Source organism: Scyliorhinus torazame, chromosome 2, assembly GCF_047496885.1.
Source record: "Scyliorhinus torazame isolate Kashiwa2021f chromosome 2, sScyTor2.1, whole genome shotgun sequence".
NCBI lineage: Eukaryota > Metazoa > Chordata > Chondrichthyes > Carcharhiniformes > Scyliorhinidae > Scyliorhinus > Scyliorhinus torazame.
Window position 1 is genome coordinate 161,729,154 of NC_092708.1, and position 23,300 is coordinate 161,752,453.

General features: G+C 50.0%; 1 protein-coding gene across 2 annotated transcripts in view; it reads left to right on the forward strand.

Moving 5' to 3' along the window:
* plcl1 (phospholipase C like 1) overlaps positions 1 to 23,300 on the forward strand; it is a 597,498-nt gene that overhangs the window by 373,576 nt on the left and 200,622 nt on the right. The window contains exon 1 of one of the 2 annotated variants that reach the window (XM_072478968.1): positions 11,613 to 11,722. The exons of the other annotated variant lie outside the window; for it this stretch is intronic. The gene's annotated coding sequence lies outside the window, so the exon portion shown is untranslated. Of the gene's footprint in view, positions 1 to 11,612; positions 11,723 to 23,300 lie in introns of those variants that run through there. 2 annotated transcript variants of the gene reach the window in all.

Consider the following 23,300-nt stretch of genomic DNA (forward strand, 5'->3'; position numbering starts at 1 on the left):
TCCTTGCCAGGTGTGTACACCAAATTGAAATCATACCTCTGGAGTTTGAGCAGAATTATCTGCAAACGAGGCGTCATGTCGTTCAGGTCCTTTTGGATGATGTGGACCAGAGGCCTATGATCCGTCTCAACAGTAAATGTTGGCAAGCCGTAGACATTTTCATGAAATTTGAGGATGCCGGTGAGAAGACCTGAACACTCCTTCTCAATCTGCGCATATCTGGTCTCAGTGGGTGTCATTGCCTGTGACGTATATGCTACTGGTACCCAGGATGATGTGTCATCTCTTTGAAGCAACACTGCCCCAATGCCATCCTGACTCGCATCTGCGGATATCTTGGTCTCCCGGTCTGGGGCAAAGAATGCAAGGACGGGTGCAGTGGTGAGCTTGTCTTTCAGCTCCAGCCACTCTGTTCGGTGCTCCACCTTCCACTCAAAGGCAGTTGATTTTTTCACCAGGTTGCGAAGGGCCGTGGTGTGTGTGGCCAAATTTGGGATGAACTTGCCAAGGAAATTGACCATTCCCAGGAAGCGCAGTACTGCCTTCTTGTCCTCGGGGACTTTCATTGCCTCAATGGCTTTAATTTTGTCTGTGTCCGTGCGCACACCATGTTGCAAAATCTGATTGCCCAGGAACTTCAGCGTGGATGTCCCAAAACAGCACTTTGGACCTGTTTTGCTTGAGGCCATGTTCATGTATGCGTCGGAATACTTTCTTGAGTCGCGACACATGTTCCTCTGGGGTTGTGGACCAGGTTATGATATCGTCAACGTAGACACGAACCCCTTCTATTCCCTCCATCATCTGTTCCATGATGTGATGGAAAATCTCTGATGCCGAGATGATGCCAAATGGTATTCAGTTGCAGCAGAATCTGCCAAAAGGCGTGTTGAAGGTGCAGAGCCTTCTGCTGGATTCTTGAAGTTGGATTTGCCAAAATCTTTGGGATGCGTCCAATTTTGTGAAGAAGTGCGCCTGTGCCATCTTACTCATGATTTCTTCCCTCTTCGGGATGGGGTAATGTTCCCGCATAATGTTTTTGTTTAGATCCTTGGGGTCAATGCAGATGCGTAGGTCCCCTGAAGGCATCTTTACGCACACCATCGAGCTGACCCAGTCGGTGGGTTCAGTGACCTTGGAGATGATGCCGTTTTGTTGTAGACTCGTGAGCTCTGCCTTTAGGCGCTCTCTCAGTGGAGCAGGGACACGTCGTGGTGCGTGGACCACTGGCTTGGCATCAGGCCGAAGTAGAATCTTGTACTCGTACGGCAGCATGCCCATCCCGCTAAAACATCTGGGTACTGGGTTAGGATGTCGTCGATGCTGGCTTGAAGATCGTGGTATAGACCCTTTGAATGAGGTTCAGTTGCTTGCAGGCATGCGCACCTAGCAGGGACGCTCTGTCTCCTTGACAACCTCGAAGCGTAAGCTTGCTTGTGTGTGTCGGCTGGACACGTGCAGATGGCAGGACCCAAGTGCCTTGATTACGTTTCCATTGTAGTCTAGGAGTTTGAAGGCAGGATTGTGGGGGACTTCTTGATTCTCTTGAAGTCCACCTGCGAAATCAGGTTGGCGGAAGCACCTGTGTCCAGTTTGAACTGGATGGGGCAGTGGTTGACCTTCATCTCTGCATGCCATTCGTCCTCGGAATCCACGGCCAGGATTGATTGGACCCGCGATGTGTCCGGGTGGCGTATTCGCACTTTGTAATAATGCCCACTCGGTACGTGTTGTCCAGGTATTCATCATCTGGATCCGTCGCACTGCCTGGATCAGAGTCATGCATTCGGTGTTGCTTACTTCTGATGCGTCACTGTCGGATTTGGGAGCGCTGGCTCCTGACTGGTGGTGCAGATCTGCACAGGGCTGCATAGTGGTTTGGTTTCCCACAGTTTAAACAGCGTTTGCCTCTTGCAGGGCAGTTTTAAAAAAATTGGGCAGTGCCGCAGTTCGCACACGTCATGACGCCGGCATCATGACGCTCAGTGCGTCGTTGCGCATGCGCGGTGCGGTCTTGGGACGTCTGCACCTGCGCAGTGCGGTTTTCGGCTGCTTCGTGTTCCCAATCGCATTGCGCATGCGTCGGGCCCCGGGAAGAGCGCGCGAAATGGCCGCTTTCGTCAATGTGGAGGTGCTGCATCCGGGAGATGGCCTGAACACTCTCCACCTCGCGGGAGGCTTGTTTTTCACTTTCTGCCGTTTTGTACTGTGAATAGCGATTTTTAGAGTGCTCATGCACAGTACACGTTTCAATCGTGACTGGCAGGGTCATGTGCTTGATTTTCAACAATTGCTCTCACAGAGGATCAGAGTGTACTCCAAAAATGATTTGGTCTCTGATCATAGAATCAGTGATATCACCGAAGTTGCAGGATTGTGCTAGCAGTCTAGGGTTAGTTAGATAGGAGTTGAAAGATTCATCTTTACTTTGCATCCTCTGCTTGGAGATGTAGCGCTCGAAGATTTTGTTGGTGTCCACCTCGCAGTGGCTGTCAAATTTATCCAGGATGGTTTGGTACTTCGTTTTGTCCTGCCCTTCGGAAAAGTGAAAGGAGTTGAAGATCTGTATCGCATGGTCACCCGCAGTGGTGAGTAGAAGAGCTATCTTCCGAGCATCGGTCGGATGCTTCCACGTATAGCTGAAATTTCTGCTTGAATGATCGCCAGTTGGCACTAACATTGCCGGTGGTCCTGAGCTGATGAGGAGCCTGAATCTTGTCCATTGAGCCTGTATTCAGTAGCTGGTTGTCACGGATCTTGCTGGGTTGAACTAAATAGATTGACCAGTCACTCCTGGTATCATGTTGTGTTATGCTGCTTCGGATAACACAGGCGGCTACTTGATGCAGTCTTAACTAAAGGATGCTCCAGACTCTGAAATGAGTTCAACGTGTTCATTGAACTATTAACACAGTTCTCAAATGAGTTCGACTCTCTGCTAAGCTAACTGTAGTAACTCAGTCTAACTGTACCAGCTTGCTCTAAGCCACGTGCTGGGGTGTGATGCTGCTGATCAACCCTGTCTAACTCTCTAGATGTCTGCCTGTGGAAAGAGGCAGGGTGTGAGTGCCTCATCCCTTTTATCGTGTTTATGTCATGCCCCCTTGTGGTGATGCTACTTCTGAGTGTCCTGACTGCCCATTGGTTGTGTCCTATTCTGAGTGTTCATTGGTTGCATGTTTGCATATCATGACAACCCATTCATATTGAGAATGATCAACGTTTTTGGATGAACACATATTGTTTACTTCTGAGAAAGAAATAAATGTTATCAAGGTGCTGACAGCTTGTGTGAAAGTAGCAAGGTGTACTTTTAGAGGACAATTTGTCACTGTTTTTGATTCAGCAAGTGAGCACTCAAAGGAAATTCCATTGTGTGGTGGGATTGAATTGTGATCAAAATTGCCCCACAGACATTGCAAATGAAAATGGATTTTGAACATGTGTTTTTTGATTAACCTTCTGTGACATCTACATCTGTTGGCACACAGATTTGCTGCTGCTAATTAAACCTATGTATTATCCCCTTGCTGATAAAGGGTTTCTTCACATGAGTGAGGAAATTAAGAATTAGCCAGATGCAATATGGGAACATTTAGTTTTTAACTGTTCGTTCTTTTATTTTACAGTACAATTAAGATACATTTTAGATAAGTTTCTTGTAGGAGACACACCGTTTCAGTTCTCCTCAGACCCAAGGAACGCATTGAGCTCGGATAGGTGGCCAGTAGATGTTGGGAGATCCCTCTTCCGGATCAATCCGGCTCATGACGCCTCGCTAGATCTAATCTGATCTTGCAAGCCGTCGCAATCTGAATCCCGCCCATTGTGGGTGGGATCACTATATGCATCCCAGAGGGAACGTAAATCGGAAACAATCCTCCTCTGGCGGGAGAACATAGGGTTGAGCTCTCCGTCCTGGGACACCCAGGGCGCGATTCTCCACTCCCACGCCGGTTGGGAGGATCGCCTGGGCAGCCAAAATTTCCGGGGACGCCGGTCCGACGCCCTCCCGCGATTCTCCCAAGCGGCAGGAACGGCCCGATCGAGTTTCGCGGGCCGTAGGCCGGAGAATCGCCGGAGACACCCAAAGTTGTGATTCTCCGGCACCCCCGCTATTCTGAGGCGGGACTTCGGCCCATCCGGGCCGGAGAATCGAGTGGGGGGCCCGCCAACTGGCGCGGCGTGATTCCCGCCCCCGCCGAATATCCGGTGCCGGAGACTTCGGCAACCGGCGGGTGCGGGATTCACGCCAGCCCCCGGCGATTCTCTGACCCGGCGGGGGGGTCAGAGAATGTCGCCCATGTTCCCCGATGGGATGGAGAATTGAGCATTGGGGGAAAATCGGGATCGGCGCCGGGCACCAATCCAAACACGATGCTCCAACCTCCTGCTGACGGTGTGAACAAGGTCCGCGATGCACGCCAGGAGGGGGATGTAAATAAATACAAATGGATCCCCCCACACAAACCCCCCACCTCACACAGACACCCCCACCCCCCAGAAAAGGGACATCGGTCTGAAAGCTAGAGAGTAGTCCAGACAGGGGCTGTTTGAAGCATTATTGTTGTCATACTTACCCTGCAGCTCCAAGTGTGCATCCCTGGAATGAAAGCAGCTGTGCCTGCTATTTGGTTCCCACAGATCCATTATCTGCAAGCCATTCACAGCTTTCCAATAGTGATCTCTGATTGACAGCTTGTAAAAACCATCTGCAACTTTGATCCATTCATATCCCTTCATGCTTCAATATCACCATAGTTTGCTGACAATTTGGCCGTTGGCCGAGGAGCTTCTGCCAGGGCCAGGGGGAGTAGCCAGGAGTTGGGCTGTGGAGTTGGGAGGCATGGACATGGAGCACCATTGCCGCAGCCGGAAAGGCTGCAATGTAGCTGTGCAAGCTGTTGACAACCCACTGTGGACTTGGGGCCATGGGTCGTATAGGTGTCATCCCAGGCCACCCCCCCAGGTGCCATCTGGCCATAGCCGACCCATCAGCAGGATGGGCGCACTCCAGCACAACCAGTTCCACCTTGGTGGCTGGGATGACTGTGTGTGAGGAGAGTAATGTGTATTTGCCGCTGCAGCTTTTCAGCCTCCTGAGTGTCAATCACAGACCCGGCAAATCCGGTGTTTTTAATTGGAATTGATTGTGCTCTACATGGCGCTGGTGCTATAACCCCTCCAAAGTTGCTGAATCGGTCCAGATTCGGCGCCAGTTTTGCTGTGGTGAAAGTCCATGAATTCTGCCCCGGCATCAACACATAGGGCTGGATTCTCTGATTTTGAGGCTACATCTGGAGCATGTGTCTAGCATTACGACAAAAAAGTTGCCGGGCCCCCGCATTGATGCTCCGCCCAATGAGGAGCTAGCAGCCCCCCCCAGCTTTCCCTGCAGCTACGGCCAGAGAATTGCCGTGTCCGCACATGCGCACGGCGGCGACCTGCAGCGGTTGTGCCGAACAACATGTCGCCAGCTGCGCACGTACCCAGCCTGCCACATAGTGTCCCCCTGTAACCCCTCTCGCCACCCTCGGACCACCCCCCCACCAGTCCCCCAGCCCTGCTGCAGCCCACCCGGCCAGCCGAACGGCTCCCCCACCCCGACTGTGGCGGCGCTGGACACAGTCCGTAGCCACCACGCGAGGTTGACGAATCCTCAGATCACAAGTGATCCACGTCATCGGAAGTCGGCCCATCAGAGGCAGACCATCGGGGGAGGGCCTTCTGGTGACGCCCTGAGGCCGCAGCCAACGTGCGGCTTACTCACCGATGATGCCGTTTTGGAGGGGGGGAGCATCCCAAAACAGGCACCGCCCCCAATTTCAGCATCAAAGGGAATTATCCGCCCAATCACCGAATGCAATTTCGGAGTCGGCAATCGGAGAATCCCTCCCCCAGTTTCAGGAACGGAGAATCCCGCCCAATTGGTATTTTGTGAGGCATTACTCTCCAATCGGAGTCTTGCGAAACCTGAGTATAGGTTGGGGATAGAATTAGAACACTGTAGATGTGCATATATTCCATTTAGTGAAGATCTAAACCAAGAGCCCAACTTCACAAAATTACACTGACACAAAATTAGTCAGGGTTAAAATTCTATTTAAATTTGTAATTTTGGCAGCACTTGATTTTAGGAAGCATAAATGCAGAAATTATTGGTGATGCACAGTTCGTTTTCTAAACCGATTCTGCAATTCACTTAAAGGCTTTATTTTTGTGACAGGTTGACTAAATGCTTGTGGAAAAAACAATTTAGTATAGTCAATCTTGTTAAGGGACTTGACCTATAAAGGAATCAACTTCAGAGAAAATATCATCCATTATTTTCTGTGCACTTGTGCACACTCACTGGAATCACTACCAGCTTTAATATAAACTTGACAGTTTTGAATTTGCAGATAGAACATTTCAACTTTTAAGCACTAACTTAGCAGTTAAATGGCTGATAGCTAGTAAATTATCATATGACTAATGGCCAACAGTTTGGTGCTACTAAAGTTTTCAACAATAAGACCCGATATATTTATTAATCCTTTGGAATAATTGCACCAAAACATTGGAAATGGAATAGCATGTTTTGCTGGATATGTATCAGCCTTGTGCCTTTTGTACTAATTGAAGTACAAGCTAACTGAAGAGCAAAGAAAATTTCAGCTATTTTATGTATTTCAGTTCAACTCATCACATTTAGCAGGGTAAGATACTCTCTGCTTTCTGGATAATAGAATGGTTTGGCCAAATGGCTTTCAGGAAACCTATTACAATGCTTCAAGATTAAGACAGGCAGTCCTTCAATATAATCCTCCATTGAAGGGACATTACATGAAATGTTTCTGGAAGCGCATACAAAAAACAAATCACAATGTTCATTGTTCAAACAATTTGCAGGGTTAGCATTGTCCCCATTAGAACTGTTATCCAAATTTGTTGTGACCACATTGGCTCCTTTGCGTACATCCTGTAATGTGCTATCCCTATTTAACCTACATTTAAAAAGTATCTGCAAAGCACTTTAGAAAGCCCTGAGGATGTGAAAGGAGCTATACAAATGCAGGTATATCTGACTGAATATTTGTTGTGTGTACAGATTGAATAATGTTGGCAAAAGTACACAATGCTGTTGTACTTCACTCTTGAAACATGTCTGCTCACTATTTGTCCCATTATAAGATCTGGATACATCTCACATCTTTACTGACAATATCACATTTCAGCAACATATTAGAAGAAACTAGAATGAAGATTCAAGTGTAGGTGTTGCACTGGAACAAATAGATAGTGTTTGTTTATTTAGGATAAATGATAACAAAAGATGGTAGATGCGATGCTGCAGTCAGCAAAAGGATGGAGATAGCCAGAAGTAATTTTGTGAAGATGAAGGATGTGTTAACAAGAAAACTCAAACTTGTAACAAGGAAAAATAAATCATAAGATGCTACATTGTATCCACTTTCCTGTATGATTCGGAGACCTGGACAATAAGTAAAAGATTTGTGAAAGAAAATAAAACCTTTGAAATGTGGATGCTTTAAATTCCACACACAGACCATAAGACAAATATTAAGGTTCTTGAAATTGCAAGAACAAAAATAACTTAAAAAGTGACTTCCAGAAAATAAATTGACTCTTAACTTCTGAGCTCTGGGGTGTTGAAACTGGAGACTACCCCAAAGATGCACTAGGGAACTGCCCTCCGGTAAGGATAGTACAACAATTTCCTGGGAAATTCAAACATCCATTGGACAATTGCTCTCATTGGTATCATCCAAAAATATGATATGAATTGTAAACTTTGGATGGTTCTGACTGACAGTCATAGTTACCGAAGAAAGGTTAAAAGAATTAAAACCACTTCTAACTCCTCAGTAACTAGAGTACTGATCTCCCTCCCCACCCCACCCACCTACCCTCCCAATCCCTCATGAGATTATCCCTCTCCCCATTACTCCCGTAGGACCCGCATGACGTTGCCCCCAATCCCCCCACGGACTTTCCCATTATCCGACCCCCAACTGCCCTCCCCTCCACTGACTGCTCCTCCACTGACACAGAACCACCCGGCCAACCACCTGACCCCCACTAACCACTCTCCCAACCGCACCACCCCCCAAGGACCCTACAACTCCCACAGGCACCACTGACTGCTCTCCTCCCCCCCCCACCACCCCAACAGACTATCTGACCTCTCCACTGACCACCGAACTGTCCCCCACACTGACCACTCAGCCCAACTACACGATCCCCCGCACAGTGACAACCCCCCCCTCCGAGCACCACCCATCAACAACCTGATTCCCCCACCTGACCTGACCCCCTAAGCAATCGACCTACCCAATTACAAACTTTCCTTCTCTCTGGCTTCAGAAAGTGGCTGGACCTTTAAACTTACCTACTTTATAGCAGTGAGTGCCATGGAAAATGGGGCTGCCAATCCCGCTGCCCTCAACACAAACCCTCGGATACCCGCTGTTCCAAATAATTCTCATCAGCAGGTCAGGCGGGAAAGGAGTGGCAGGAATTAATTCCAGATACAAAACTAGGAGGGGGGAAGTGGCAATGGGACGTCAGTCTTTCGCCATCTGACCAGAATCGAAAAGCTACAGAGAACTTTCCTCGAGGGCAAAGTGAAAGGCAGCAGATAGAGGAGTAGACCTTGACAGATGTCACAGAACAATTGTAGATGAGCTACATAAATGTGTGAGGATGGCACAAGACCGATTAGTATGACATTCCATGGCAACAGTTCTCCTGGTAGAAGTAACTACATACAGGACAAGGCAGGAATTATTATCAATCAGTTAGGTATGTTGAGAGTGTTGCCCCTTACATCCAGAATTTGAACACAATATAGATTTTTATTTTGGAAATATTTTTATTGAACATTTTTAATTTATATACAAATACAAAAACAAGAACAGTTCCCAAACCTCTCACACCGCCCCCACTCCCCAGCAGCCAAAAATGACAACTCTTTAAAATACATAACAGTTACCATCTTAGGTAGAACCTCCCAATCGACCCCCTGAGAATGTATTTAACTTCCTCCAAATACATAAATTCCAGGAGGTCACCCAGCCACATCGAGGCACTGGGTGCAGAACCCGTCTGCAATAACGAGGCAAAGCCTAAAACGTTTCCCCTCGCATCCGCCTGCAGCTCTGACACCCCGGATGGCCTCTAGGGGGCCGGCTCCAGCTCCCTGCCTAAGATCGCCAACAGGTGCTGAAGAAAGTGCCCCAAAAGTTTGCTAGCTGAGGACATGCCCAGAACAAATGCACGTGATTTACTGGGCCCCTCCCACACCGCTCACACTTATCCTCTACCCCCTCAAACACCCGACTCATCCTTGCCCCCCGATAAGCGTGCCCGATGCACCTCCTATGATCCCGAGCCTCGCAGGCGACAATATGGCACTCGCCCTCCGTAAGGCCTCACATCATACCCCTCCTCCACTTCATCCCCTAGCTCCTCCTCCCATTTTGTCTTAATCCCCTCCAGCGAGGCCCAGTCCTCCACCAAGCTGCTTCCCATGGATGTGTGAAGTTTCACCGTCCTCCAACCCAGCCAGTGACAACACCCTCTCCACCAACGACATGAGCAGCGCAACCGGAAAACTCGAGTAAACCTTCCCCACAAAATCCCAAACTTGCAAGTACCTGAATGCTTCCGAATGTGCTAGCCTGTACTCCACTAACTCCCCCAAACTCGCAAACCGCCCCTCCAGGAACAAATCCCCCATTACTGCCACCCCTTTATTCTCCCATCCTTTAAACCAGGCATCCACCCTATCCGGATCAAACATATCGCTGATCGCTATCATCCTCAACCCACTTCCAGCTTTAAAGTGCTCCTATAATTGCCTCCATATTTTTAGCGTAGTCACCACCACCGAATCTATTTGGCCCAGGTGGCATCCCTGTCTGCATATTCCCAATTGCCTTTCTGACTTCCTCTGCCCCCAGCGGCTCCTCCAATCCCTCCCGGTCCTCCCCCTCTACCCTTGGACATTCCAATCCCTCCAAAATATCAACAATGTCCAAATTGTCCATGGAGGTTCCGAGCTGAACTTGATTTCCCGGGACTCCACCTGCCGCCTCAACTGCATGCCAGAAGCCTGCTGACCTTTTCCTCATACTCATAAACTTCTCCACTTGCCGTCTCAACTGCCATACTGCCATATCCGTGCACACCAGGTCAAACTGTGCTTGTAACAGCTTCCTGTTTGTCAACAATCTGGGATAGGATTCCCCAAATGCTTCCCATTCACCTCCAATATCCCATCCACCAACCGCTGGATTTCCTCCCTTGCTTCCTTATCCACCTGAGCCTTATATTCAATTGCCTTCCCTCTCACCACCGCCTTCAGGGCTTCCCACAACACCGAGGGCGAAACCTCCCATTCCTTTTGAACTCTATATAATCATCCAACACCTTGGCCATCTTTACACAATACCCCAGGTCCGCTAACAGCCGTCATCCAAACTCCACGCTGGTCCCCTCTCCAAAACCACATCCACTAGGTGCAGAGCATGGCACAGTAGCACAGTGGTTAGCACCGTTGCTTCACATTTCAATGACAGCGATATCTCTATGTATAATGCTTGTTGTTACTTTTGCCATCTTTCAAACTGGTATAGTTTGCATTAAATACCAATGCAGTTGGTGTACGTGTGTTGTGAGATTATTTTTGAAAGTCGATAAAGGCCACTTTTTATCTGAGAAAGTGGATTGCATACCTACTGAAAACAGAGGGACAATACTCCGAGATAAATATCCTTCCAAAATCAGTATTCAGCAAAGTGAAAGATTCCTTGTGCAATTTTTTAACTTTGGTTCATTTGATTGCAGTTTAAAAATTTTAAATTGGATTATGACTGTTCTGCTCCGAGATTAGACTGGGGCAACATTTTTTGCTTCTTTCTAAACCACCCAGTTGCTCATTTCACTCATTCACTAAAACATTGAAAAGGTTTGGGATCTTTAAATACTTACGTGAATATAGCAGCTGATGTCGTCCTCTGCTGGTGGGACCTCTCAGACTGATTACTGAGCCAGTTGACACCCATAAATTTTGAGGGGGTTTGAGTTTAGATGCTGAAAGAGTTTTTTTCCAGGTCTAAGGGGCATACTTTCAAACTAAAGAAGTCTCCCATTTAAGATGGAGATGAGGAGAATTATGTTTTCTCTCAGAGGGTCATTAATCTCTGAAATTTTCTACCCCAGAGACCCAGTGGAGGCTGGGTCATTGAATATATTCAAGGTTGAGTCAGACACATGTTTGATTGACAAGGGAGTCGAGAGTTATGGGTGGCAGGCAGGAGAATTGAATTAAGGCCATTATTGAATGCCAGGGCAAGCTCAAGAGGCCAAATGGCCTACAGCTCCTATTTTTGTTCTTTTGACAGGCTGGTCAGATTAAATTCAATGATGCGAAAGCTTTTAGAATTTATAACCTGGGACAAAATTAACAATGACTTGAACAACTATAAATAAATTAAGGGAAGCCAGCATGGATTTGTTAAAGGCAAATAATGTTTACCGCACTTGTTTCGTTTTCTTAAGGTGACAGAGAGGATTGGTGAAGGTGATTGATGGGGCCTACATGGACTTCCAAAAGGCTTTTGATAAAGAACCATGTAATTGGTTTGCAGCAAAGTTGAAACCCATGGAATAAAAGGGACAATCGAAGCATGGATATGAAGTTAGCTGAGTGACAAAAGTAAGAGGATAATGGTGAAATAGTTGATTTTTAGCCTGGAGGAAGGTATTCAGTGGGATTTCCCGAACAGCCACACTAGGACTGCTGTTTTCCTTGATCTTATAATGGTGAACTAGACTTGGGTGTGCAGGACACAATTTCAACATTTGCTGATAACACAACACTTGGGAGTATAGTGAACTGTGAGGAAGATAGTGATAGGCTTTAAGAGAACATAGGCACTGGTGGAATAGGTGGACACGTGGCTAATGGAATTTGCAAATAACTACAAAGTGATGCATTTTAACAGGAAGAATGAGGCAATGTCATTTTAAATAAAAGGTTCAATTCTTAAGGGGGTGTGAGAACAGAGAGACTGATGGTATATATGCACAAATTGTTGAAGGTGGTAGGGCAGATTAGGAAAGTGTTTAAAAATACGTGGAGGATCATGAGCTTTATGAATAAGAGATATAGAGTACAAAAGAAAGGAAGTTATGATGTATATCGATGCACGATCAATTGAACAAAGACTAGAGTTGGATACAACTGAGGCTTTAGTGCTCTAAGATGTGTGGCCTCCCACAGCAGCTGGCGAAATGGCTGCTGAATGGAGGACACGCATATTTATACTCCGCCTACTGGGCGGAGCCAGCAGGCAGGGACTACCGGCGAACCTGTAGTACAGGTCCTAACTTATATCACCTAATAAAGGTGTAACAGTGGTTTACCACACATATTTATAACACACTGGTTCTCCCTCAACTGCAGTATTGTGTCCAACACTGGGCACTACACTTTAGGAAGGCTGTGTGGGCTTTAGCTGGGATACAGAAAAGGTTTACAAAAATGGATCCGGGATGAGGGACTTCAATTATATCAGTAGATTGAAAAAATTGTGTTAGTCTCTTCAGAGAAGAAAAGGTTGAGGGGAGATTTTCTAGAAATGTTCAAAATCATGAGGGTTCCAGGCAAAGTAGATGGAGACATTTTTATAGGAAGTGGCGAGGATCTGGGGCAAAATTCTCCCCCAACGGCGCGATGTCCGCTGACTGGCGCCAAAAACGGCGCCAATCAGACAGGCATCGCGCTGCCCAAAGGTGCGGAATGTTCCACATCTTTGGGGGCCGAGCCCCAACATTGAGGGGCTAGGCCGGCGCCGGAGGGATTTCCGCCCCGCCAGCTGGCGGAAATGGCATTTGTTGCCCCGCCAGCTGGCGGAAATGGCGTTTGGTGCCCCGCCAGCTGGCGCGGAAATGCGGGGTCGGAGAATCGCCGGGGGCTGGCTTGAATCCCGCCCCTGCAGCGGGCCCACCCTTGGCGATTCTCCAGCCCGCGATGGGCCGAAGTCCCGCCGCTGTCAACCCTCGCCAGCCGGCGTGGATTAGACCTCCTTTTCAATGGCGGGACAAGGCGGCATGGGCAGGCTCTGGGGTCCTGGGGGGGGAGGGCACGGGGCAATCTGGCTCCGGGGGGTGCCCCCACGGTGGCCTGGCCCGCGATCGGGGCCCACTGATCCGCGGGTGGGCCTGTGCCATGGGGGCACTCTTTTTCTTCAACTTCGCCATGGTCTTCACTGTGGCGGAGGTGGAAGACACCCCCTCCCCTGTGCATGCGCGGGGATGCCGTGAACGTCCGCTGATGCTCCCGCGCATGCGTCGCCCAGCGAAGTCCTTTCGGAAGCGGCTCCGGCGCGGGCCTAGCCCCTCAAGGTGAGGGCTTGGCCCCTAAAGTTGCGGAGAATTCCGCATCTTTGGGGCGGCCCGACGCCGGACTGATCCGCGCCGTTTTTGGCGCCGAGTAGTGGACATTGCCCCGTTTGCGGAGAATCCCGCCTTCTGTTTCTGTGTTTCTTAATACGGTAGCAGTTATCGGTGGAGAGGTTAGGCCTGGTCTCGTAAAGATCATTCCTCCATTGCTTCCACTTCTTCACCATGAATCGCCACATGGAGACTACTTATTGAATATTGCGCAATTCAACTAAATGGCAACAAAGTCCCATGGCAAACGCATTTAGCCGCATGTTTCAAACAAGCAGAAGAATAGCCAGGTAGCCAAGAAACAGGGGAAAGTAGCCAAAGCATGAGAGGGAGAGATAGACCTGGGGAGGGGGGACGGACAGCTAAACCTAAGAGGAAGGAAAGACGAACCATGGGCAGGGGGGAGGGGGGTGGGGGGGGGGCAGAAGCGGGGAGAGGGGGGAGCAGAGGGAAGAGACAGGGAACAATAGAGGAGAGCCAGGGAAGGAGAGGGGGAGGCAGGGAAATGTTAACAAACTTAACATCCACAGGCACAGAGAAAACGGGGAAGACGGGAGGGCCGCAGAAGCGGAACTGCGCACGAGGCGACAACGGCAGCGAATGCCTTCTGGGAGAAGCAAGGGACGACAACATTACGAACAGCTGCCTACTTATATGTGTAAATTATTTTGCCAAGTGTACAGAGCTGCTGCTGTTGAGCGGGGGGCATAATACCGTCCGATGACTTCTCAGGGAAAATTAAAACGTCAGCAGCAGCGACCCATAGGGGAGTGGGGGTGAGTGCTCCGTTGGGAGGGCTTGGGAAGACTGAGGCGCGTGGGGTTACGTCTGGTTAATTGGTATTGTATATTCTCTTTTTGCACTATGTTAATGTTGACTCTATTTTGCTGTGTTAGGATTATTACTATTATGAAAAACTTTGCAAAACCTTAATAAAAAAACTTTTTTAAAAAAAGTTGGTACGAACAGAATGCATAACGAGAATTTGTGGCATATGATCTATATCTCACTTCTAGCACTGACTGACTTCTCTTGTGACTTTTGTCGTCATGAGTATTCTGGTTAACCCAGTTTGAACCACAACCATGGGTCCTTATTGCTTCTCATCTTTTGTGTTTCTTAATATTGAACCAGTCAGATCTGGCTCACATTTTGTGAACTGAGCATTACCTTTGCTAATCGACAAGGGATTTGAGGCTCTTGGTGATCTCCTATATTAGTTCCCTGGAGTCAAAATTAATACCTTTCAATTATGTTCTTTTCTTTTCAAGTACTACACTCCTGCAGGCCACTCAGTGGGACTCAAAAGAATGGCAAAATGTATTTATTAATTACAGCATTTGCCTCTGAAGCTTTTGATTCCTATGTTCTTCAACAGTGATGAGCTTAAATATTAGAACTTAGACAATTTCACTGTCCTTAGACCGTGAACCATTGGCTTGTACCAGACCTCCATCCTCCAAAAATCATAGCAGTACCAGAATGGTCTGATGTGGCATATTCTTTCCTCTATTTCACAGCAGAATTGAGATCTGAAGATCACCTTGAAAGTAAATTTGAGATCAATACCAATTACACACTGAACAATGCATTGATTCAGAGCTTCTGCCATTCATTTAGCAATTATTTTGCCTCTCTGCCATTACTATATTATCCTTTGTTGGAACAAAGTATTGCAAAAGCACGAGGAAGCTCTCTGTGTTTAATTCCAAGTTGATATTGGATGAAGAGTTGTGGTAGGTGAGAATGTACCTGGCTAAGAAACATCAGTATGTAGGTGCGGATTTCAATCTGATGTTTGTATACTGAATTCTCTTTGGGTAAGCCATACCCTTGTTTCCTAGAGCTGAATCAGAAGTCGGGATAGCTTTATGTTAGTAGAGACAGTGTTTGACAACAAATACAGACTCTCTTTGCAAGCACAAATAGAGTACTCGTTGATGTTGCATTTGCCAGTAGTTAAAGTGTATAATGTTCACAGTTGGTGTCTGGAACTGTAAAGGATGTTGGTTAATGTGATAACCTGCATGGGTCTTACAGGATAGGGGTGATCCAATACCCTGTGGAGTTTACAGAATACGAGCTCCCCTGAAAAGGGGCGGGGGACCCTTAGCTAATGTGCCTTGGTATAAGTCGAGCCAGCCAGTCAGGCACAGACTAGAACAAACCCAGAAGGAAACTACTAGAGCATGAGAAGGTTCTGGGGAAACTGAAAGGTCTGAAGGTGGATAGGTCACCTGGACCGGATGGACTACACCCCAGGGTCCTAAAAGAGAGAGCTGAGGAAATTGTGGAGGCATTAGTGATGATCTTTAAGGAATGACTGGAGGCAGGAAGGGTCCCAGAGGACTGGAAAGTGGCTAATGTAACACCACTGTTTAAGAAGGGAGGGAGGCAGAAGATGGGAAATTATAGGCCGGTTAGCCTGACTTCGGTCATTGGTAAGATTTTAGAGTCTGTTATTAAAGATGAGATCGCAAAGTACTTGGAAGTGCATGGTAAAATAGGACTGAGTCAGCGCGGCTTTGTCAAAGGGAGGTCGTGTCTGACAAATCTGTTAGAGTTCTTTGAGGAGGTGACAAGGAAGTTAGACAAAGGAGAACCAGTGGACATGATTTATTTAGATTTCCAGAAGGCCTTTGACAAGGTGCCGCATAGGAGACTGTTAAATAAGTTAAAAGCCCAAGGTGTTAAGGGTAAGATCGTAGCATGGATCGAGGATTGGCTGACTGGCAGAAGGCAGAGAGTGGGGATAAAGGGGTATTTTTCAGGATGGCAGCCGGTGACTAGTGGTGTGCCTCAGAGGTCTGTGCTGGGACCACAACTTTTCACAGTAGACATTTATGATCTGGAAGAAGGAACTGAAGACACTGTTGCTAAGTTTGTAGATGATACAAAGATCTGTAGAGGGACAGGTAGTATTGAGGAAGCAGGCGGGCTGCAGAAGGATTTGGACAAGTAGGAGAGTGGGCAATGAAATGGAAAATGAAATACAATGTGGATTGTGTGAGGTTATGCACTTTGGAAGAAGGAATTTAGGCATAGACTATTTTCCAAATGTGGAAATGCTTCAGAAATCAGAAGTACAAAGGGACTTGGGAGTCCTTGTTCACGATTCTCTTAAGGTTAATGTGCAGGTTCAGTCGGCAGTTAAGAAGGCAAATGCAATGTTAGCATTCATGTCAAGAGGGCTAGAATATAAGATCAGGGATGTACTTCTGAGGCTGTATGAGGCTCTGGTCAGACCCCATATGGAGTATTGTGAGCAGATTTGGGCCCCGTATCTAAGGAAGGATGTGCTGGCCTTGGAAAGGATCCAGAGGAGGTTCACAAGAATGATCCCTGGAATGAAGAACTTGTCGTATGAGGAACTTTTGAGGACTCTGGGGCTATACTCGTTGGAGTTTAGAAGGATGAGAGGGATCTTATTGAAACTTACATGATACTGCGAGGCCTTGGTAGAGTGGTCGTGGAGAGGATGTTTCCACTTGTAGGAAAATCTAGAACCAGAGGACACCATCTCAAACTAAAGGGACGATCCTTTAAAACAGAGATGAGGAGGAATTTCTTCAGCCAGAGGGTGGTGAATCTGTGCAACTCCTCCGCAGAAGGCTGTGGAGGCCAAATCGCTGAGTGTCTTTAAGACAGAGATATATAGGTTCTTGATTAATAAGGGGTTCAGGGGTTATGGATAGAAGGCAGGAGAATGGGGATGAGAAAATATCAGCCATGATTGAATGGCGGAGCAGACTCGATGGGCCGAGTGGCCTTATTCTGCTCCTATGTCTTATGGTCTTATAGTTAACGTGTTAAATAAAAATATGTTTCTTTATCTCTACGACTATTGTGGACTCCTTTCGTTGTCCCTTTTAAAAGTGAGCATTGGCTTGTTTGCAGCCCTCCCAATGTGGGCTTTGTGCTTGTCGATGCCCAACCGGTGAATATAGGATTCCAACAGTGCCCATCGGGTCTGCACTGACCCTCTGAAAGAACATTCTGCCCATGTCCACTTAGCGTCCATCCCACCTTACCCCTGTAACTCCATAACCTAATTTGCACATCGCTGGGCCCTAAGGGGCAATTCATCATGGCAAATCCACCTAACCCATAAATCTGTGGACTGTGGGAGGAAACCGGAGCATCCGGAGGAAACCCACACAGACACGGGGAGAACGTACAAACTCCACACAGACAGTGACCCAAGGTGGAATTGAACCCGGGTCCCTGACACTGTGAGTCAGCAGTGCTAACCACTGTGCCACCCATCTGTAAAGCTGTGGTTCATCTAAACTCTAATTTCACTGAAGGTGATATAAAGATTAGTTTTGGCTAACTAAGTTGGCTTCAGGACATCTTCAGGATGGCAAACTCTTAACTAGTGCACAGGAGTCAGTGCTGAGGCCTCAACTATTTAAGATAAAGTTGATGATTTAGGTTGAAGGGCTGACTGTATTGTAGCCCAGTTTATTGATATGAAGATAGGCAGGAAAGCAAGTTGTTGTTATATTACCTTACGTAATATATATATTACTCTTTGAACGAGCTGAGTTGATGAAATGAACAATCGTCTTTTAAAGATAAACTAATTTAATGAGTAAAAAAAATAATATTTGTGAGTCCTTTGTACTTAATACTCAACTAATAAAAGAAATGAAATACAGTAAAGATAACCAACTAAGTATACAATGTAATAATGAAATAACTAATAACTTCTCTCTCTCTAGCTATTCTATGTCTTGTCTGTTTACTCTCCTAAAGCACACTCTCTCAGAAAGAGCGGGAAAATCTTTCTTATACCACCTGATAGTGAGACATCTGGGGCGGGATTCTCCGACCCCCCACCGGCCCCTGCCGGTTGCCGAATCCCCCGGCACCTGATATTCGGCGGGGGCGGGACTCGCCCCACGCCGGTTGGCGCCCCCCCCCGGCGATTCTCCGGCCCGGATGGGCCTAAGTCCCGCTGCTGGAATGCGTGTCCCGCCGGCTTGGATTAAACCACCTCTCTTACCGGCGGGACAAGGCGGCGCGGGCAGGCTCCGGGGTCCTGGGGGGGGGCGCGGGGCGATCTGGCCCCGGGGGTGCCCCCACGGTGGCCTGGCCCGCGATTGGGGCTCACCGATCGGCGGGCGGGCCTGTGCCGTGGGGGCACTCTTTTCCTTCTGCCTTCGCCATGGTCTCCACTGCGCATGCGCGGGGATGCCGTGAGCGGCCGCTGACGCGCATGCGCCGCCCGGCAAAGTCAGTTTCGCTCCAGCTGGCGGGGCACCAAAGGCCTTTCCCGCCAGCTGGTGGGGCGGAAATCAGTCCGGCGTGGGCCTAGCCCCTCAAGGTTAGGGCTCAGCAACTCAAGATGCGGATGATTCCGCACCTTTGGGGCGGCGCGATGCCAGACTGATTCGCGCCGTTTTTTGCGCTGATTCCGGAGAATTCCGCCCCTAGTGTTGAATTGATTGTACTACTTTACATACATTGATCATGTATTTGATGTACAGAGATCACTACAGTTGTGAGTAGGGTACAAAGATTCTCCAAATGAATAGATAAGTTAAGTAAGTTGTCCAAAACTTGATAGATAGAGTATAAGGGGCTGGATTCTCCCAAAATGAGACTATGTCCCCACGCCGGCAGCGGAGTTTTACTCCAGAAATTCTTTACAAAATGTTGGACAAATTCAATGCCCTGCAAGGTCCCAGAGTGAATCTTGCAGCTCCAGGCCCCCGCACTTCCGGTTCAGAGTCAGCGCATTCGCACGGCAGCGGCCTCCAGCGGCCATGGCGGACTTGGACCGCGGAGCCACACAGAGAAAAGAGACACCCCTCGATCGGCCGTGCGTCCGAGCCTGAAACCACGCAGATTTAACCCCCGGCCACCTATAAGGCCACCCCGGTCTCCGATCCCCCTGCCCCCGACCAGGGTGGCTCTGGACTGAATCCACAGCCGCCACGCCAGCATTCCGACCGGCAATAGGTAGCTAGTTCCACGCCGTCGGGAACTCAGCTGGTCGGGAGCAGAGGATTGCTGGGCGGGCCTCTGGCAATGGCCCCCCGGCGGCCCGGCGTACTCTGCGGTAACGCCGATTTTCGTGGCCCGGAGAACCGGCGTGAAAGTGGATTCTCCACCCCCTGCGGGTTTGGCGCAGGGCTACGGAGAATCCAGCCCAATGTGTCTACTTTGAAAAGAAGAATTGAAAATCAGAATATTATTTAAATAGAAACTGCAGAATTCTGCAGTACAGAGCGGCATGGATGTCCTTTTACATCAAACACAAAATGTCAGGATGCAGATGCAGCAGGATATTAGACAAGTAAGCAGAATGCCCTCTATCACAAAGGGTTGGAGTATAAAAGTGGCTACGTCTAGCAACAACTATACAGGCCATTGGTTAGACAATACCTAGAATACAGTTTAGTCACCTCATTTATGAAGGGACATGCTTGCATTGGAAGTTCAGAGAAGGTTGACTAGGCTGATTCCTGGTATGAGGGGATTGCCTTATGAGGAAAAGTTGGATCTGTACTCATTGGCGTTTATGTGTGGTGTGTGGTGATCTTATAAAACATCTAAGACTCTGAGGAGCTTGAGAGTGTAGATATGGATGTGATTCTTCGACTCGAGGGGAATTCTAGAATGAGGTGCTCAGTTTCAAAATAAAGGGTCTCTCATTAAGACCGAAAACAGCGGAGACAAGGTAATTGAATATACTCAAGGCCAGGTTAGGCACATTTTTGTTGACAAGGGAGTTAGGGGTTCTGGGGCAGGTTGGAAAGTTAAGGTAAAGCCAGAAACAGATCAGCCCTGAGTTTATTGAATGGCAGAGCAGGCTCAAGGAGCAGAATGACCGAATCCTGCTCTAATTTCTTATGTTCTGAAATAATAATCTTTATGTCACAAATAGGCTTGCATTTACACTGCAATGAAGTTACTGTGAAAATCCCCCAGTCGCCACATTCCGGCGCCTGTTAGTGTACACGGAGGGAGAATTCAGAATGTCCAATTCACCTAACAGCACGTCTTTCGGGATTTGTGGGAGGAAACCGGAGCACCCGGAGGAAACCCACGCAGACACGGGGAGAACGTGTAGACTCCGCACAGACAGTGACCCAAGCCGGGAATCGAACCTGGGTCCCTGGCGCTGTGATCAAAATTAGAAAAGAAGATTGAGTCATTGAATCCATAGAAACCCTACAGTGCAGAAGGAGGCCATTCGACCCATCGAGTCTGCACCGAGTGTAGTGTGCATCTTTAAAATGAATGCGTCAGATTAGTTTATTTTGCCTTTTACGAAATACATGGGCTGTTCACAGTTCATTTTCTGAACTGGAATGTGTTTTGGCAGTTTTGCTTGAATTCCCAGTGGATATGAGCCTGCATTCAGTTTTGTTGACACTAATTTGGCAGTCATTCTGTGAGAAGCCCTAAGGATACAGACTGTGGGAAATAGAAATTTCACATTGATGAAGTATATGTCTGTGTGTGGGGCTCTTCTGGTGCTGGCGTTGGGTTGAAGCAAATTATCGATGCAACGCAGAGTATTGATGCACTAACACTCCTGTGTTATATCTGACAAGCTGGTGATTAGTGCCTTCAGTGTATGCAAAGTGGTCATTTGTTGTTTTCCTAAATGTAGTGCGCTCCTGGCCCCCACCCCATTCTGAAGTGAAAAATGTATGGAAAAGGAAAATTCAACTAAATTTGTGGTGGTGCCAAATTATTCTAGTACATATCAAGTCCAATTTGTATCAGCGTTTGAAATATTGGGCGGGGTTCTCTGCGAACCGGCAGGGTGGGCCACTCCGGCGCCGAGGAGAGGCGTGAACCACTCCGGCGCCGAGGAGAGGCGTGAACCACTCCGGCGCCGAGGAGAGGCGTGAACCACTCCGGCGCCGAGGAGAGGCGTGAACCACTCCGGCGCCGAGGAGAGGCGTGAACCACTCCGGCGCCGAGGAGAGGCGTGAACCACTCCGGCGCCGAGGAGAGGCGTGAACCACTCCGGCGCCGAGGAGAGGCGTGAACCACTCCGGCGCCGAGGAGAGGCGTGAACCACTCCGGCGCCGAGGAGAGGCGTGAACCACTCCGGCGCCGAGGAGAGGCGTGAACCACTCCGGCGCCGAGGAGAGGCGTGAACCACTCCGGCGCCGAGGAGAGGCGTGAACCACTCCGGCGCCGAGGAGAGGCGTGAACCACTCCGGCGCCGAGGAGAGGCGTGAACCACTCCGGCGCCGAGGAGAGGCGTGAACCACTCCGGCGCCGAGGAGAGGCGTGAACCACTCCGGCGCCGAGGAGAGGCGTGAACCACTCCGGCGCCGGGGAGAGGCGTGAACCACTCCGGCGCCGAGGAGAGGCGTGAACCACTCCGGCGCCGAGGAGCGGCGTGAACCACTCCGGCGCCGAGGAGAGGCGTGAACCACTCCGGCGCCGAGGAGAGGCGTGAACCACTCCGGCGCCGAGGAGAGGCGTGAACCACTCCGGCGCCGAGGAGAGGCGTGAACCACTCCGGCGCCGAGGAGAGGCGTGAACCACTCCGGCGCCGAGGAGAGGCGTGAACCACTCCGGCGCCGAGGAGCGGCGTGAACCACTCCGGCGCCGAGGAGAGGCGTGAACCACTCCGGCGCCGAGGAGAGGCGTGAACCACTCCGGCGCCGAGGAGAGGCGTGAACCACTCCGGCGCCGAGGAGAGGCGTGAACCACTCCGGCGCCGAGGAGAGGCGTGAACCACTCCGGCGCCGAGGAGAGGCGTGAACCACTCCGGCGCCCAGGAGAGACGTGAACCACTCCGGCGCCGAGGAGCAGCGTGAACCACTCCGGCGCCGAGGAGAGGCGTGAACCACTCCGGCGCCGAGGAGAGGCGTGAACCACTCCGGCGCCGAGGAGCAGCGTGAACCACTCCGGCGCCGAGGAGAGGCGTGAACCACTCCGGCGCCGAGGAGAGGCGTGAACCACTCCGGCGCCGAGGAGAGGCGTGAACCACTCCGGCGCCGAGGAGAGGCGTGAACCACTCCGGCGCCGAGGAGAGGCGTGAACCACTCCGGCGCCGAGGAGAGGCGTGAACCACTCCGGCGCCCAGGAGAGACGTGAACCACTCCGGCGCCGAGGAGCAGCGTGAACCACTCCGGCGCCGAGGAGAGGCGTGAACCACTCCGGCGCCGAGGAGAGGCGTGAACCACTCCGGCGCCGAGGAGAGGCGTGAACCACTCCGGCGCCGAGGAGAGGCGTGAACCACTCCGGCGCCGAGGAGAGGCGTGAACCACTCCGGCGCCGAGGAGAGGCGTGAACCACTCCGGCGCCGAGGAGCAGCGTGAACCACTCCGGCGCCGAGGAGAGGCGTGAACCACTCCGGCGCCGAGGAGAGGCGTGAACCACTCCGGCGCCGAGGAGAGGCGTGAACCACTCCGGCGCCGAGGAGAGGCGTGAACCACTCCGGCGCCGAGGAGAGGCGTGAACCACTCCGGCGCCGAGGAGAGGCGTGAACCACTCCGGCGCCGAGGAGAGGCGTGAACCACTCCGGCGCCGAGGAGAGGCGTGAACCACTCCGGCGCCGAGGAGAGGCGTGAACCACTCCGGCGCCGAGGAGAGGCGTGAACCACTCCGGCGCCGAGGAGAGGCGTGAACCACTCCAGCGCCGAGGAGAGGCGTGAACCACTCCGGCGCCGAGGAGAGGCGTGAACCACTCCGGCGCCGAGGAGAGGCGTGAACCACTCCGGCACCGAGGAGAGGCGTGAACCACTCCGGCGCCGAGGAGCAGCGTGAACCACTCCGGCGCCGAGGAGAGGCGTGAACCACTCCGGCGCCGAGGAGAGGCGTGAACCACTCCGGCGCCGAGGAGAGGCTTGAACCACTCC